The following is a 16,716-nucleotide window of genomic DNA, read 5'->3' as shown; positions in this document are numbered from 1 at the left end:
AATAGGTTTTGCACCACGTTTTGCACCAAATTTTATGCCAAGTTTTGTGTCATCCTTTACACCAGGTTTTGTTCCAGGTTTTGCATCAAGTTTGGCACCTAATTTTGTTTGACATACTTTTGCATCCTCATTTGCATCCACTTTTTGCACCTACACTTGCATACACTTTTGCATCGACTTTTGCATCCTTTTTTGCATCCATTTTTTCATCCATTTGTGCATCCCTTTTGCGCCAAGTTTTACATCGTGTTTTGTGTCTAGTTTTGCATAAAATTTTGCATCTACTTTTGTTGCATCCACTTTTCCCTCTTGTTTGGCATCCATATTTACATCCTCTTTTGCATCTATTATTGTACCCACTATTGCATCTAATATTTTTGTGCCACAATTAGCGCCTAGTTTGGCACCTCCTTTTGCACCCACTTTTGATTATAATTTTGCATCCACGTTTGCATCCTCATTTGCGTCTAGGTTTTCATCAACTACTACATATATTTTTGCATCCCTTTTTGTATCCAATTTTGGACCGGGATTTGCATCGGGTTTTGTGTCTCGTTTTGCATCTACTTTTGCATCGACTTCTATTGCATCCACTTTTGCACACAATTTTGCATCCACTGTTGCACCCATTTTAAATTTCACTTTTTGCATCCCTTTTTACATCTTCATTTGCATCATACTTTGATTCTTTTTTTGCATCTATCATTACATCCACTTTTGTTATGCCACAATTTGCACCATGTTTTGCACTCACTGTTGTATCCACGTTTGCTTCCAATTTTGCATCCATGTTCACATCCTCTTTTGCATCCATGTTCACATCCTCTTTTGCATCAAATATTGCATCTATTTTTGCATCCACTTTTATGTCAGGTTTATGCATTGGGTTTTGCATCTCGTTTTGTATCTACTTTTGCATCTACTTACATTATATCCATTTTTTGCATCCAATTTTGTTTTGCCTTTTGCATCAATGTTTGCTTCCACTTTTACATCCATTTTTGCATCTTATTTTGCATATTTTTTGTCTATTGTTACATCCACTTTTGTTGCACCATATCTTGTGCCTACCATTGCAACCACATTTGCTTCCACGTTTGCATCCCCTATTGCATCCACTTTTGTTTCATCCATTTTTGCATATACTTTTGTTTCCGTTGTTGCATCCACATTTGTTTCACCACAATTTGTGCCAAGTTTTACACCTACCATTGGACCCATGTTTGCTTCCACTTTTGCCTTCATGTTTGCATCCAAGTTTGCATTGAAAACTGCATCTACTTTTGCATCCACTTTTGTGTCAGGTTTTTCATGTTGTTGTGCATCTACTTATGTTGTATCCACTTTTCATCCAATTTTACTTCTATTGTTGCCCCCATTTCTATGTTCGCTTTTGCATCCCTTTTCCAACACTCATCATATTTTCTGCATTGATGATATTCCTTATGGCATTGACAATTATGAACAATTGATGACAATGTCAATAATATTGACAATGATGAAAATGAAGATGATGGCGATGACATGAATTGTGATTATGATGATAAAGACGATAGTGGTTACAATGACAATGATGATGGCAATGATTATGATGATGACGATGCTAATGACGTTGGCGAATCTTCCCAATTTTAGATGTTGTCATTGTCATAATCATAATCATTATCTTTGGTGTCATGATCATCATTTTCATCTAGGTCATCATCAAAAACAATAATGGCATGAATGATGATGATGCATGATTACAACAATGTCAATAGAAATTACATTAATGATGATGATGGGGATGATAAAAATGACAATGACGATGATAATGGTGGTGATGATGATCATCATCGATCATCTGTCAAAAATAGAGTTTTTATTTCTCTTACGTATATCAATGTGTCCTAAACAACCCTTTTCTAGCACTGATCACATTTTTTGGGTTGATGATATTTCTTACAACATCTACAATTATGAACAATTGCAAACAATGTCCATAATGATGATGATGATGGCATGAATGGTGATTATGATGATAATGTAATGATGGCAATAACAATGACAAGGATGATGGTGATGATGATGACAATGATTATGATAATGAGAATGACCTTACAATCTTATGGATTCTTGAACAATTACTAGTTTCAATACCATCTTTTGGATACGTATTACTATCATACTTTTTAAATTTTCTGTCTCTCTTGAGGTATCTTACTATAATGGTGTTGTCAACACTAGAAAGATATCTTGTTGTAATGGTGGTTCTAATGTTAGCACTATCAAAGTTTAGTAGGGAGGATGCTACTACAAGAGGAATTCCTTCTAAGTGACTATGGCATTCAAAATGAGGCTTTATGGGCTGCTTGTTAACACATGTTCTCATGCTCATATAAAATTAATGTGAATAGTTGCTTTAATTGGTTCCCATGCATAATTGATATTGATAATGGGGTGGTATAAAATTGTAATGGGCATATCCATTAGTTAGTTATGATGAGTCAACAACATTGAAACCATCCAAGTGACATTTCACCTTGGAACAATCGTCGCTCGTGCGAAAACACGAAGTTTATGTAAATGAAAGTTGTGATTGTAGTGGAATTAAAACCATCGAGAAATATCAAAGAAGACGCTACCTACCAGTTTTGAAAGACAACCAAGGCATTGAACAACTATTTGCGTTAGGATGTAGTGAGGGAATCGAAGGAAATTTGGCAGCCCTAAGTTGCCATTACTATTGCCAATCACACATTCAATAGTAACCATAAAAGGTAGCCACATATAAACAGAACCTCGAGGTGTTGACAGTCAGAATCTATTGTAATAGCTTTGACGTATATATAGTTTTGTGTTTAGATGAGAATGAAGTGGGCTTCATCCAGGGTTTGGCTCAATCCTTGTCCATTCCATGCAGTGGTGTTTAATTCGCCAAGCAAGAGAATATTACGTGAGTGTTCAGAGTTAAATCAACAGAAATCAAGGACGTGTGATTGTCAAATTATTGCTCCTCCCTTATGATTGAGTGCTTGATGCGATGGTCATTATCCTTGGGTGATACTTTTATTCCCCATTTTCTATTGAAAAAGTAGCGTTTTTCTGTTCGATTATGATAGGATTGGATGAATGCCGGTTTGGGTGGATGTAGACCCATGTTTTTTTGTGGTGATCTTCAAATGTCTTGAGGATAAGAAAAAAATCCTTGACCAAGGTCCATGGTTTTGGGGATGAGTTGGTCTTCTAGTGAAGCCATGGTTTCCCAACTTCAATCCTCTCACTATGTTGCCGATGACTACTCTAGTATGGGTAAGATTCCCAGTTTTCCCATTCACTTTACCCATCTAGATCTCTTAGAAAAAGTGGGCAATTTTATTGGAAGATTCGTCAAAGTAGAGAGGGAAAGACTTTTGAAAGGCATTTTCACCTATGTTTGCATATGTGTTTAGGTAGATCCCAATGAAGTTTTGCGAGATAAAATTGAGCTCAAGTGGATGGGAATTGTGTATTCCCAACCCCTGGACTATGAAAATACAACTTTTCGATATAGGAATTACCAACAAGATAGACACCTTCAAACTGTCTGTCCCTTTCCAATAGGGGCTTCCTCCTTACAGTCATCTAAGAACTCTAGCTGCAGTTGGAGGGATCTTAAGGAAAGAGAGGGATCCAAAATGTAACACCCCTCCCTTGTGTGTCAAACTTTGCAAACCTAAGCTGAGAAAAGCTAGGTATGATGTGTAATATAAAAAGTAAATACATTATTAATAAATTAATCACTTGGAAAAGCGAGACACCAAGAGATGAGATTCTTGCCAAATCACATTGGTGAATGGGAAAGGATAATTCTTTCATGGTAAAGCTTCTCGATTTAATTCTAGATAAGTTGGATGGATTGGAGATAAATATCCATTGAGAAAAACATAAAAGTTGTGCGGGAGAGAAAGGCAATCTTCTATGAGGAAAATCCTCATGGGAGAGAAAGGTGAGCTTTTATGAGATAAGCCTACGCAAATGGATAAAAAGATCCATAAAAGCGAGACACCGCTAATGGAAACCATATCATGAAAGAAGGTATTAAATACCCATTGCATAGATCAATTGGAGGCGGTTGATCCATGGCAAGAACCTCGACTCGGTGGTGAACTGAAGAGTCATTTCTAGGTTGGGTAGCGGTGCTCTGTTTTCCAAGTGTTGTTCTCTCTTTTGATCTAGTTTGACTCACTTGTGTGGATTGTTCTGTATGTTGGTTTCTTACCCTCTATGTTATAAATTCCTTAGCATATGAGAGAATTTGCTTGAGTTTTAAATGCACTGCATGTGGCGTTAATGAGATGATTTTATGGATGCACATAAATGAAATTCTAATTACAGTCATAGTATGTGAATCTTATGTAGAATTGGTGTTAACCTGTCTTTTGTTAAGATAGTGAATAGTCGTGCTTGAGCCTCTATGCAAATTTGTTAACTGTGGTTAAGGCTCGACTGTATAAACTATGGTACAAGTTATTTGTGCTATGCATCCAATGCTGCGCTTCTGATTAATTGTGCATAATCCCTAAGATACACATGTTAACGTGTCATGCAACTGTGGCAGACGGATTATTGATTATGTATGATAAATGATTTTGTTTTGAAACGGTAGAGCCTATGGTTCGGGTTATCTAATATATGCATTATGCATTATAGGATGAATTGCATCCATTGAGGCGTTCTAATTATTTATTCGTATTGCATAAGATATATGTCGGTGGTACCTTCGGCCATGACAATAGGAATATGAACATGCTATATGGCAAAGCTAGTTATTGTAAATGGATGACCTGATCTCCATAAATGTTGGATTGAATCCTCAAAGGAGGGATACTCGAATGCGGGATATTGAATAATATTGATTGATTCCTCCTCTGTGATGTGATGTAGGCATGGGTAGAAGTGCTTGTGTTAGCTTTGTTATGAGGTAGTTGTATATGAACGCGTGTGACAACCATTACATCTAAATTTATTACAATCTAAAATTAGTAAAGGAAACCAATATGTTGCCTTTAATACTGTGGCTAGGAGGTGTCTACTGAAAGAGGACCCAAAGTTGATCATAATTCATGGAACAAGGTACCAATCAACCTTAAGCACAATGCAAGAATAGGATGAAAACCTTAAGCATGACCACCAACTCATCGAATGGCCTTGAGGCTGCAATATGCAAGAAGAGGATGAAAAACATTGACTTTGAAAGCTTTTACAACCAGAGAACCTTAAAACCCCAACTCCCTCCTTAGGACAAGTGTATTTGAGTTTACCAAGAGTTGGCTTCCAACACACCCAACGCTCAATGCCAAACATGACATGGTACACTAAAACACAAAGACCATAAAACCTTTCAACATATCGACAAAGTACACATTCTTCCTTGAAATACACATTCTAAGGAAACCCACAAATGACTTCTCCTCATTTTGAGGATGGTACCTAAGTTAAATTGGATTGCATAGGGATTTCTTAACACAGGGTTCAAAATTATTACAACAATATACTCATTAATCACTAAATATGTCATTTGTAGGAATTGCAGTTAGGTGGGGACGATAACACTCCTATCCATTTTTAAAGCTACACCCAATTAATAAGTTCTCCATGTGCCACAATAAATGCAATTTTTATGACTATAGTGACACATCCCTCGAGATTTCCTTCCACACCAACACTTTTATCCATGAACTAAAGAGTGACTATTTCATTATTATATTATACATACATGTTAATATAAGCATTAAAATTTGTATTCCTTTGTAAAAAATGCTAGTCCAAGAGATACATTTGATCACCTTGTCTTGTATCCAATATCCAATGTTGACCCCTATATCCTTAGATCTAGAGTGAAGGTTTCATTTCTAATGTTGTGTTTGAGCTTAAATTCTAATTAAATATTTGGGTTAGCCAAGGTCATTACTTAACTTAATGGCTTTGCAATATACAATGTATCATATTTTTTTTAAGTTCAATTGGTGAGATATGTCTGGGGGATTGAACTTTCGATCACTTGGATACACAAGGGCTTGCCAACATGCTTTTTTCCAATTGTGCTAATACCCTCAGAAAATATACAATGTATCATATTAACATCCACTTAAACCAAATTGACTTTTGGGACACATGTCTCTTTGATGATGAAGGGAATCCAATTATGTGATGTCAAACACATTCCCTCACAAACACTCACAAAGACCCTACACTTTTTAGGGTTCGAACCTAGGTTGTCTGTTATGAAACCAACTCACAAAAAGAGAGAAAAGATAGATCAACAACTTAGAAATCAGCCTCTTCGAGGGGGCAACCTCCTTTACATTACACAAAAGAACAATTATTGGATGATACAAATGACAAAGTCTCATTTCTATATATAGGAGTCTAAGGGGTCACAATATAATCAAAGTCAACATAACAATAATAATATAAGGGCACAAAAATAACAATAGTGGGCTTCTATGGGGCACAATAATAACAATATGGGGACAATAAGGGCACAACAATAACAGTAAGGGCCACAATGACACTAGTAATGGGGGAATCACTAGTGTTATAGGGACCTAACATTGTCTATATGGAAACACTGTATAATTTTGAATTTATTTATTGTAGATTTGTACATAGATGGATATTCCTTTCTTTTCATTTATCTTTTAGACTTCTTGCTTTCACCAATTGATTTAGAGCTTATGGAGTCTCAAGTAGCACCAATCCCCTTGCTTCTATTGGATTGAATAACATGATTTCTCTTTTGAAATCCATAATATCTCATTCACATGCTTCCTATTTCTCCCATAAGACTTTAGCACAGACTCCATGATCATGTTTGTGTCCCTCTTAATAACGCATTCCTTGGAAGGGGCCATAAAATCTTTTATTAGGACTAAACTTGGATGTCTCTTCTTTCTCGCCCTTTGATTCTTCATTCAATCATACCACCCATCAACTTGTTATTTTTCCATTTTTCTTATAATGACCTTTGTTGTTGGGAAGGTGCCTTTCAAGTATTTTGTCTTTGCATATAGATACACATAAAGTATCATTATTTTAATCTAATGGACGTGGTTGTTAAAATCACCAATATTTAATTAAATATGCATTGTTATACCTTTGCTCAAGTCAACTTCAATTCAAATTCTAACACATGTGTGTATACCCTTCCTTGCTTAGTTTGTATATTGTTGTAAGTCCCCAATATATTTATGTTGGCTTTTGAAAGATCATCTCATCCCAAAATAAGTAGGGGGGATTCAATATTCAAATCCGGCAGAGTGGGGCTGAAGAAATGGATATTGAAGATGGATTCAATTATAGAAACTATCTTTTGAAAAAAGGTTAGTTTTGCCCCAAAAAGAAAGTCCCTCCTTTGAGACCTTGCCACAACTTCCATAGTTGTGAAATTTTACAATAATAGAACCTCTAGAGTAGAGGTTTACCATATAGTTAGAACTTAGGTTGGAATTGATTTGATTCTTGAACTCTTTAGATGATGACTAGAGATCATTAAATACATAGTTTGAAGCGTTTGCTTGTAGTTATTAATGAACTTGTTAACCATCCATAGATGAATACTTCCCTTGCACATGTGCTTGATTTTGTCAATAATGAAAGAATCCTACTATGTTTTTGGTATATTCGACAAGACTACATCTTTAAAGTAGGAGGGACAATCGAAGTCACGCAGGAGGAGGTATTCCCTTTGTTTAGCGAAACTCTACAGAGATAAAGCACTAAATGCAAGATTAACCCCTTGTTTATGTGATAATTAGGGAATATATATCTATTCTCTCAAAGATTAGTCTTATATATTCAAAAAGAATTTCTCATTTATTCTAAATAACACTTAACACTGTTTATAGAATAATTTCTGACCATTACAATCACAATAATCATTTTTCAAGGCAAAAACTACATCAAAACTTTTTGAATATGCAAGTAGATAATCTCCACAAATGAAGATGAAAACATATTTTGAGCATGTTTAAAGTGGATTAAAATATAATAATAAAAGACACAACAAAAATCTTGATACAATAATAGCTCAAATAATTATCTTTAACAAAAATCTATTAAAAATTACTATAAAATTATAAAATGAAATTAACATTAATAAATAATCAATTAATATATACAAAATCCCAATTTAATAATGAATAATTACTTAATTCTTTAAGTTCCACTTCAAAGAAAGCATTGACACATCAACTAGAGAAGGGTGCATTATTGTTTTGGAGTAAGAGAAGGGTGCTTTATTGTTTCGGAGTTCTATGTCCGTCGCATCAATATTTTATTTGATGTGCCCAATTATTTTTCCAAAGTAAAACTATTATTCAGCTTAAATAATAGAATGTATAATATTTCAAATTCTATAAAATGTATAATATTTCAAATTCTTTGAAAATCCGTTTTACTGAAACACAAATATATGGCCGTCGATGACATGATCGGACGGTAGATATTCTATCCCGCCTTTAAATTCAAATCCTCTTGGTAGAGTTTGGCGCCATTGCGCGTATCCCTCTCAACGAGCTCAGTAGCTCGCATATGAACAATCATGGTTTGCAATCGCATAAACATTGCCCCAGAATCGATCCACGAGCCACCAGATCTCTCTCTGCACGACTTCCAACAGTTCATCTGTGTTTCTTCGTGGTCAAAATGATTTCAAAAAAGGTATTTTTCTGCAAGAGAGTGCTAAAATTGCAAAGCGCCATTATTTTCTTGTCGCCGTCATGAATCCTCTACGCCTTGTCCTAATGAAATTATTTAGAGTTCTTGATTGGAAAAATTTGCCATATTTCAACTTTCTGGAAATATTTCATTAAATAAGCTACCGTATTATCTAAAATAAATCTGAAGAAAGAGGTCGTGCTCAAAACAATGTTTTAAGCAGCAAATTTCACAAGGGTTGTTTCTGGTTCAGTTATTCTGAGCTTTCAATGGAAAATTTTGACTCTATTTTGGCTTACAGGAAAGATTTCATAAACTAACGCTCTCTATAAATGGACTAGACAAGGTTGTGCTCAAATTTTTTTTTTAAAAATGGTAGAGTTTGGGAAGAAGTTCTTTAAGTTAATGGATCAGCATTCAGATGCATTTCGAGTGGTTTGATTGAATGATTTCTGTCTCAGTTCCGCACATTTAAAAGTTTTGGAGAATGGGAATTGATAATTCTGGTATTTGATGGTGTTCTATTCAAATTACACAGAAGAAGATAGAAAGCTAGGGCTTTTAGAGGCTAAGCGTACACAATGGCACAATCTTTACAGGTTTTCGTGAGATTTTTAAGACAGGAAAATAGGATAGAAAATTAGGGATTTCACTAAGCCAAGAAAGCTAATGCTACATTCTTTACAAATTTACTTCAGAGTTTTGAGACTGAACATTTTTGATGTTCAAGTGGTTCGTAGATATCTTCATGCGGTTTCTATTTCCATGGAACCAAGAATTTGATACCTCAACATGAAATACTGTGCTCCGAAGGGTTTTCCCTTCCAGCTCATCTTTGTGTAATGGAATAGAATCGTTAATGCTCTTTAGTGTCTGGAGAAGTCAAAACTAATGGATCAGGAAGCAGGGGCTATTGGAACGGTTAGTAATTGAGGGAAACACTATCCTTCACAATATAACAACGTAGAGGAAAACTCATGGTACATTTTTGTAGTTTTGGTCAGATTAGGCCATCCAAGCACGCCGTTAGAGATTTCAGAGAGAAGCTCTTTGTTTTCTTTAGCACCGGCTGAAGGGGAGAACTTTTGCCACATTCTGGGGTCATCTCTGTTCATTATAGAAGGAGGTCTTGTAACCTGCTCCAAACTGCCAGTTTCTCTCTTTGAAAGTTTGTATTGAAAACCAGTGCTGGGTCGAAGGTTTACTCATATGAAGGATGCAGAAAATGAGAGTCCTTTAGTGAGTCCATGAAAAAGTCTTGGCGAAGATTTGGGGCAAAATGATACCTGCAGCAGAGCCAACAAAGTTCCAAAATTAGAGCCAACCTCACCAATTAAAATCTGCAAACAACCTGGAATCCTATCTTTAGGACGAGATTGTTTGAAGCACCCCGAAAACTCAAGTATGTTATTACTATGCTACCTTTCTATAGACTAGAATTATTTCTTTTATTGCTGCAATATCCGTGATATAGTCCTGGTTCAAGCAATTGAAAGATAGACTTGATTTTTCTTCTAGTTGATTATGAGACTCTGTACTCAAGGTCATAAGAAAAAAAAATCCAAAACTTTTTAGCTAGTGAAGTATAAGTTCCTGAAAGTTAAATAGTAACTATCTCTATCCAATTACCCACTGTGTAGGCAGGCATATCATTGATTTTAGCAAGCCTTAGCATTTTCCTGTCTACCTGGATAAGGAAGCAAAATACAAACGAATAACTATCTTATCCCTGGTTGAACAGGACAGGTAAAAACCATTGTTTCCTTAAATTAGTTTCATCTTTTACCCCTATAATAAGTTATTGTGTCAGGTTTCTGAACTCTTCCCTGACACACATGAAAGTCACATGCAGTTTCAACAATGGTATTGATAAATTATAACAAATTCTTGTACAAGAACATTCTTATAGCCGTTGCCTCTCGATGCCAAGCAGATGTTGCAATGAGAATTTTGTCCAACCATCCAAAATAGTAAATACATAGCTCCTCCTTCTTCCTTAGTCTTATAGCTATTGCAATATGATTAACAGAGCAAAGATTTAACCGTGTCCTTAACATCAGCACTGAGATGATATACAATAAATCCTGCCATAGTCACTCTAGCTCTCCATTTTCCTGTAACTTCATACCTCTCAATCCTTTCTTCTCCCTCACAAGAAATTATGTTCACTGTGTTGAACTCGAATGAGGCATCCTCTCAAGAGGGGTTATTGGCCCACATAACAAAGGCACACACAGCAAGAGGGTTATTGAGCCTACACAATGAGGGCATACAACACAAGAAGGTTATTGAACCTATATATCAAGTTTTCCTAGGTTGGAATTAACCACAAACCTAGTTTCAAATAAATCAAATTAAATATGGCCTTACCCATAATTACAGGTATGATACCTACAAATGATTTGGGGCCACACGTATAGATACACCAATAAATTTCAACCACAAACCTGTAAATTTCATTTTCCTTCACACCATGCATCTAATTTGTATTCTGTATGAGAATTAACAAAGGAATGATGCTCTTTTTCCTTTTTTCCGCTTTCCACAATATTTGCTGTTTGTTTTGGTGAGTTTTCCATGTTCTAGATCCCACTTTGTTCCCACACACTCAAATTTTAGTTGCCTTGCTCTGCCACAATAATAATGCTTCAAATTCTTAGTTCTGGATTTGCTTATTCTTATTTTTAGATTTGCTTTAAACCGAATCTTTACCTGTAAATTGAGATGTAAACTTAGAGTTGTGTTTATAGATTCAGAAATAAAGTTGAGTTTTTGAAAAGTTCTCAAATGAGAGGCAAACGTTTTAGGCTAAGCACAACCATACCCTTTATTTTCCTCCCTTCCTATGGATTATAATTGATAATCTAATATTTTTTAACTTCATTTGATTCTCTGAAGTTGATTCCCTTCCTCCATTTTCATTAAAATCATCATGTTATAAGGCAAAAGGGCATACCTTTATATGAAATTTTGCCAGCAAAGAGTCCAAAATTAAATTTTGGACAATTAAATTTTCATGCAACTAAGCAACATTGCTTTTTAACAATACTCTTGGTTCAACATTTTTTGACAATGGTCTTGGTTCAGTACTTTCTTACGAGCAGAGCCCTCTCCATTCCTTCAAGCAAGAGTGGTCTCCTTGGAAAAATAATAAATCTGACCATTTCAATTTTTTCATAATGTAATACCTTGTACCGGATATCTTTGGTTTATGCCTTCTAAAATCTTGGATACCTCATCAATTTTTCCCTTAGAGAAACACTGTTTTACAGAGTCAAAAAGTTAGTCTCACAACCTCTTCTAATTATTTTGCCTTCTAATTGTAATGATTTTTCCACTTCACTGGTCTGAAATAGAGCAGACATTACTTCTGTGTATACTTTAACATGTACAGAGGATTTACAATCTATCACTTCTTCAAGAACTTTTTATGCCTCAATTTTTTTTCCTACCTTCCCAAGATGATGCATGCCATAGATAAAACTTGCATGACTTGGAACAACACGTTCCCTAAGCATTTTGTTCAGTGTCTGGGCAGCAGCTTGAACTTTCTTTGATTTGCAGCAAGCTTTGATGAGTGAATAGTACAGAGCATATGTGGGTGAGAGACCCTTTCTAATCATTATCGCCAGTTGATTCACTGCCTCATCCACCATACCCAACTTGCATAGGCCTCCAATGAATGTCCTATAGCAAACTATATCAGGATTTAAATTTTTTCATCTCCATTAGATAGTTCCTTGCATGGTCCACTCTACCAGCGTTGCACAAAGCATTGATCAATGCATTCAAATGGATTGTCCACTCCGAGAAAGGATTGTCCCTGATTTTAATATATAGTGTGACAAACCGTATGTGACAGGCAGGTGGAAAACTTTTCTCGCAATTGACTAAGCGACGTCCTGCGAGCCAGACTTGAGACGGAAACCCTCGTCAGAAGTATATGCTTGGCTCTTTTCCAAACAAATGAAGAGTCAATGAGGTTTTGTGTAATCACTTCTGGTATCGTATTGGGTTATTGTTAGAAGCGATAATTGGATTCGGATTCTCATCGAGTGAGTTGTTCTGCTTTCTCAATTTGAGAGGGTTTGTTTGGAGGGAAAAATGAAAGAGGACATACAATAATAGTGAGGGGAAAGATGCAGAGGAAGAGGATTGAGAACATCGCCAGCAGGCAGGCTACATTTTCCAAACGTAGGTGGATTGCTGAAGAAAGCTTACGAGCTCTCGGTGCTCTGCACTGCAGAAGTTGAACTTGTGATTTTCTCCCCAGCAGGAAAGCTCTATGAACTGTTTTTTAGTGCAAATCCTACTATTTTGATTCTAATAATCATGGCTATGCAAACCTCATGAGATTCTTACTAATAACCCCGGTGGTGCAAGCCCTAGTAAGCTCGATGTTGAAAAACTTAGTGTAAAACCTCCAACAACAACATAATCAATACATGATGTCAAAAAAAATGGAGAAGCATCCAAGGTTCTTAAGAAATGATGTAATGAATGAGGTGGAGAAGCATCCAATGTTATTGAGCGATGGTTAGCTATACGAGGAAACATGCAATGTCATCTTCCTTTCATTTTCATGGATATAACTTAATATAACTTTCTTATGTAGAAAACATGGCTTATCTTAGGCTTAACCATGCATATAAAATACCACCTATCATCTTCATTGAAAAAAGAATGGTGTCTTTGTTCATAAATATCAGTGATTAATCGTAGGAATGGCTATTATTCTCTATCAAACAAAATCAAGGACTAAGTAATGAAGATCTTGGTCGACAACAAAACTTATGATTATTAACTTCACATTAAAATTCACTTCATCTCTGCCACCTTCAAGGAAATCTTTGTTATCCATCACCATATTGATGTTGTGACTTGGTCCTTGAAAAACATTCAGCATGTTTAATTCATGGAAACCTTCAAGTTAGACAGTATATGTCATGCTAACTTGCAAGAGATTGGTGTGAGGTACATTGAGGCTTGCAGGGCCTGCCCTGCAGTTTGCCCTCATGAAAGCATAGAAGTAGATTATAACCAGTTTCTTAGGAAACCATGAATCCTTTCTAGCCTTGACATCTCCGTGACCAACAAGATATACAACTCCTGATAATTCAGAACACTTCCATAGTTCCAAATGTACATCACAAGAAGGAAGCAGGTGGCAAAAACCATTTATCCAACCATTTTCCCCCACTTTCATCAAAACTGCAGAAAAATAAATTAGCTCAGTTGATCCAAATAGAACAGGAAATCCAATCGCAAGGAATATATTTTTTGCCCATATAAGAACCATGACAAGAGTCACTAGGCTTGTAGTCACCATAATCATCTCTACCTTTGCAATGCCATATGCATTTGATATCTCGACCGTGCTCTTAAAACAATCACATACCAAGACACACATCATCATTAGAACCCAGTTGATGACAAGAATGTAGATCTGACCCATGAATCGTCGAGATGTGTGAATTATTTTCAATCTGGGAAAGCATCCTAGGGCCATGGACATTTTAATAGATGAAATTGTTGCTGAGATCATTGCCTGGCTTGCAATCATGGCAACAACACTAGCTATCACGAAGACTGGCCAGATAAAACCATCTGGAATTGAAGCAGAGAATACGTTCTCCACCACAGAGGGATGCTTCATAAGATATGCAACTTGATCCATGTAAGCCAATAGTAGGCATGGGAATACTACACATGTGAAGGCTATCTGGATGGATCTTACTGAGAAGTGACCCAAATCAGCAAACATAGCTTCAGCTCCTATTATGCATAACACGCAACCTCCTAGGGACATCCATGCTTTGATAGTGTTCCTCTTGAACAAGTAATAGATATAAACAGGATTGAATGCCCTTAAAATTGTCATGTCATGTTAAATAATATTGTAAAGTAAAATAGAACCAATAGAGAAAAACCATATCATGAGTGCCAGAGAAAATGTCATGCCTACTTTGCTTGTACCAAACTGTTTTATGCTGAACAAGATCACCAGGAATATGATTGAGACAATGACCACTGTGTCTTCCGTAAAGCTAGATATTTCATCTTGCATGCCACTAACAACAAACATGACTAATATTGCAGGTGTAAGTATGCCATCCCCAATTACCATGGAAGTACCCATGAGAAACAAGAGTAGCAGTAGGGTCTTCAATTTTGTACTTCTCTAAAGGCTTTCTTTGATTCTTAATCATCTTTCCAGTTTCGGGGTGGGCAACTTGAGCTTGAAATTGGAATTTTTTTCATCTGATGGTTGCTGGTTGGGGAGCAGATTGACCTTCGTATATGTGCAAATCAAAGAGTACAAGGAAAATGTCCCCCCTTCACCATTGTCATTGGATTTGAGCATAATGAACACCTATTTAGCCAAAGGGATGAGGGCTATTGTGTACATCACTAAAGCTAATGCACCCAAAACATCTTCCTCTCCTTTGGTACGAGCTTGGATGAATACACTAGTGAAAACATACAAGGAGTTGGTACCCATATCTCCATAGACCACTCCAAGTGTTTGGAATGCCAAGTCGAGCGTCCGTCCTAATGAAAGGTCCTTATCATGGCCCTTATGAACACCGAGCACGTCCATGGCCTCCACATCAAAGGAATCCACTCACTTGGTCTTCAGAACGAGCCCACGCCTCATTTTGTGTCATGTCTGATCATCGTCAACAAACCACCTTGGGGATTACCCTTCCATTTCACTGCCATCAACCGACCTGGACTCTGATGACAACAAAGACATTGAGCCCTCACTGATCCCATCCCTATCTTTCTCATCCTAGACATTGATATGATAATGGGGTTGACAATGACAAGAATGATACACAAAAGAGAAATCAATAAAAACTTAGGAGAATCCCCACAACTGTTTATAAAAAAAGCACAAGTTTATCATCCAAAGAAGCAATTTTTGCATTCAAAGACCACAATCCTCAATCTCATAATTTTATCATCCATAGAAACAACTCCTGCATTCAAATCCCATAATCCAGAAAAAGAAAGAGCTCAATCTCTTCGACCCACATCGTAACATCGCATCCCACATCCAGATTTCCATTGAAATCTTGAAAATCCTCATACCCAAATGATTTTTTGCAGTGACTTCTATGAATACATTACCATCCTTCGATCATAGCGTTTTTCTTATCTCATCAGAGAAATTCTCCGAGGTCACGTTAATTCCAATAAAATTATACAGAGCGATAACCCGTAGTTATGAAACAAAATTGACACACTAGAATCTCAGCTGAAGCAATATATGTTATAAAGATGATAAGCTCGTGGAAGATGTTCATTGTAGTTTTGTTGGATTATTGAATATTAAATCATAGATAGTTTGAATTGATTTAGGTGATAATGGCTTCATTGTAGACCATGTTAAAACATTAATTCTAAATCATAGATAAAATTTTAACCTTTCTTATATAGCATTAATTGTGTAACAATTTACAATGTTAATTGTTTATTTACTTATAAATTAATAAAATATAAATTATTTATAAATTAATAAAATATAAGTGATGGCTTTAGGTACCAAGAAATATCTGCGAATAAATTAGCTCCTCTACGAGTATGTTAATTTTTTCAGATAGATTACAAATATAAAATTTAAAAGTATATAATATTTGTTTTATGAATTTTTCTTACTAATTTTTTTTTTTTTTTTTTTTTTTTTTTTTTTTTTTTTTTTTTAAGTTAAATTACAAATACAAAATTTAAAAGTATATAATATTTGTTTTATGATTTTTTTTACAAATTTTGTTTTTGTTTTTGTTTTTTGTTTTTTTTTTTCTCTACATTCGGTTATTTTTCTGTGTTCTCTCCATGTGATTTTTTCTCACTAGTGAACAATCATGGTATTAAAAACTCGATGATGGGATAATGTGTTCTATCATATCTCAAGCTATTCCCTCGCCGTAAACACTCTTAAATGATCATTTTCATGGTATTAAAAACTCACAATGATGGGACATTGTGTGCTACCATATCTCAAACTATTCCCACACTTTTTAGATGTAAACA

At 35.7% G+C, this 16,716-nt stretch overlaps 1 pseudogene; it reads right to left on the bottom strand.

The window, feature by feature from the left end:
• Positions 1-13,437: 13,437 nt before the first annotated feature.
• On the bottom strand, positions 13,438-15,337 carry LOC149232036 (putative potassium transporter 12 pseudogene; annotated as a pseudogene).
• Between the last annotated feature and the right edge of the window lie 1,379 nt (positions 15,338-16,716).

The sequence above is a fragment of the Pinus tabuliformis genome, chromosome J, assembly GCF_031772625.1.
Source record: "Pinus tabuliformis cultivar Carrire ecotype Pingquan chromosome J, CPIR1, whole genome shotgun sequence".
In the NCBI taxonomy this organism is placed as follows: Eukaryota; Viridiplantae; Streptophyta; class Pinopsida; order Pinales; family Pinaceae; genus Pinus; species Pinus tabuliformis.
Note: the sequence above shows the minus strand (reverse complement) of the source record. Positions and strands in the feature narration are given on the sequence as shown.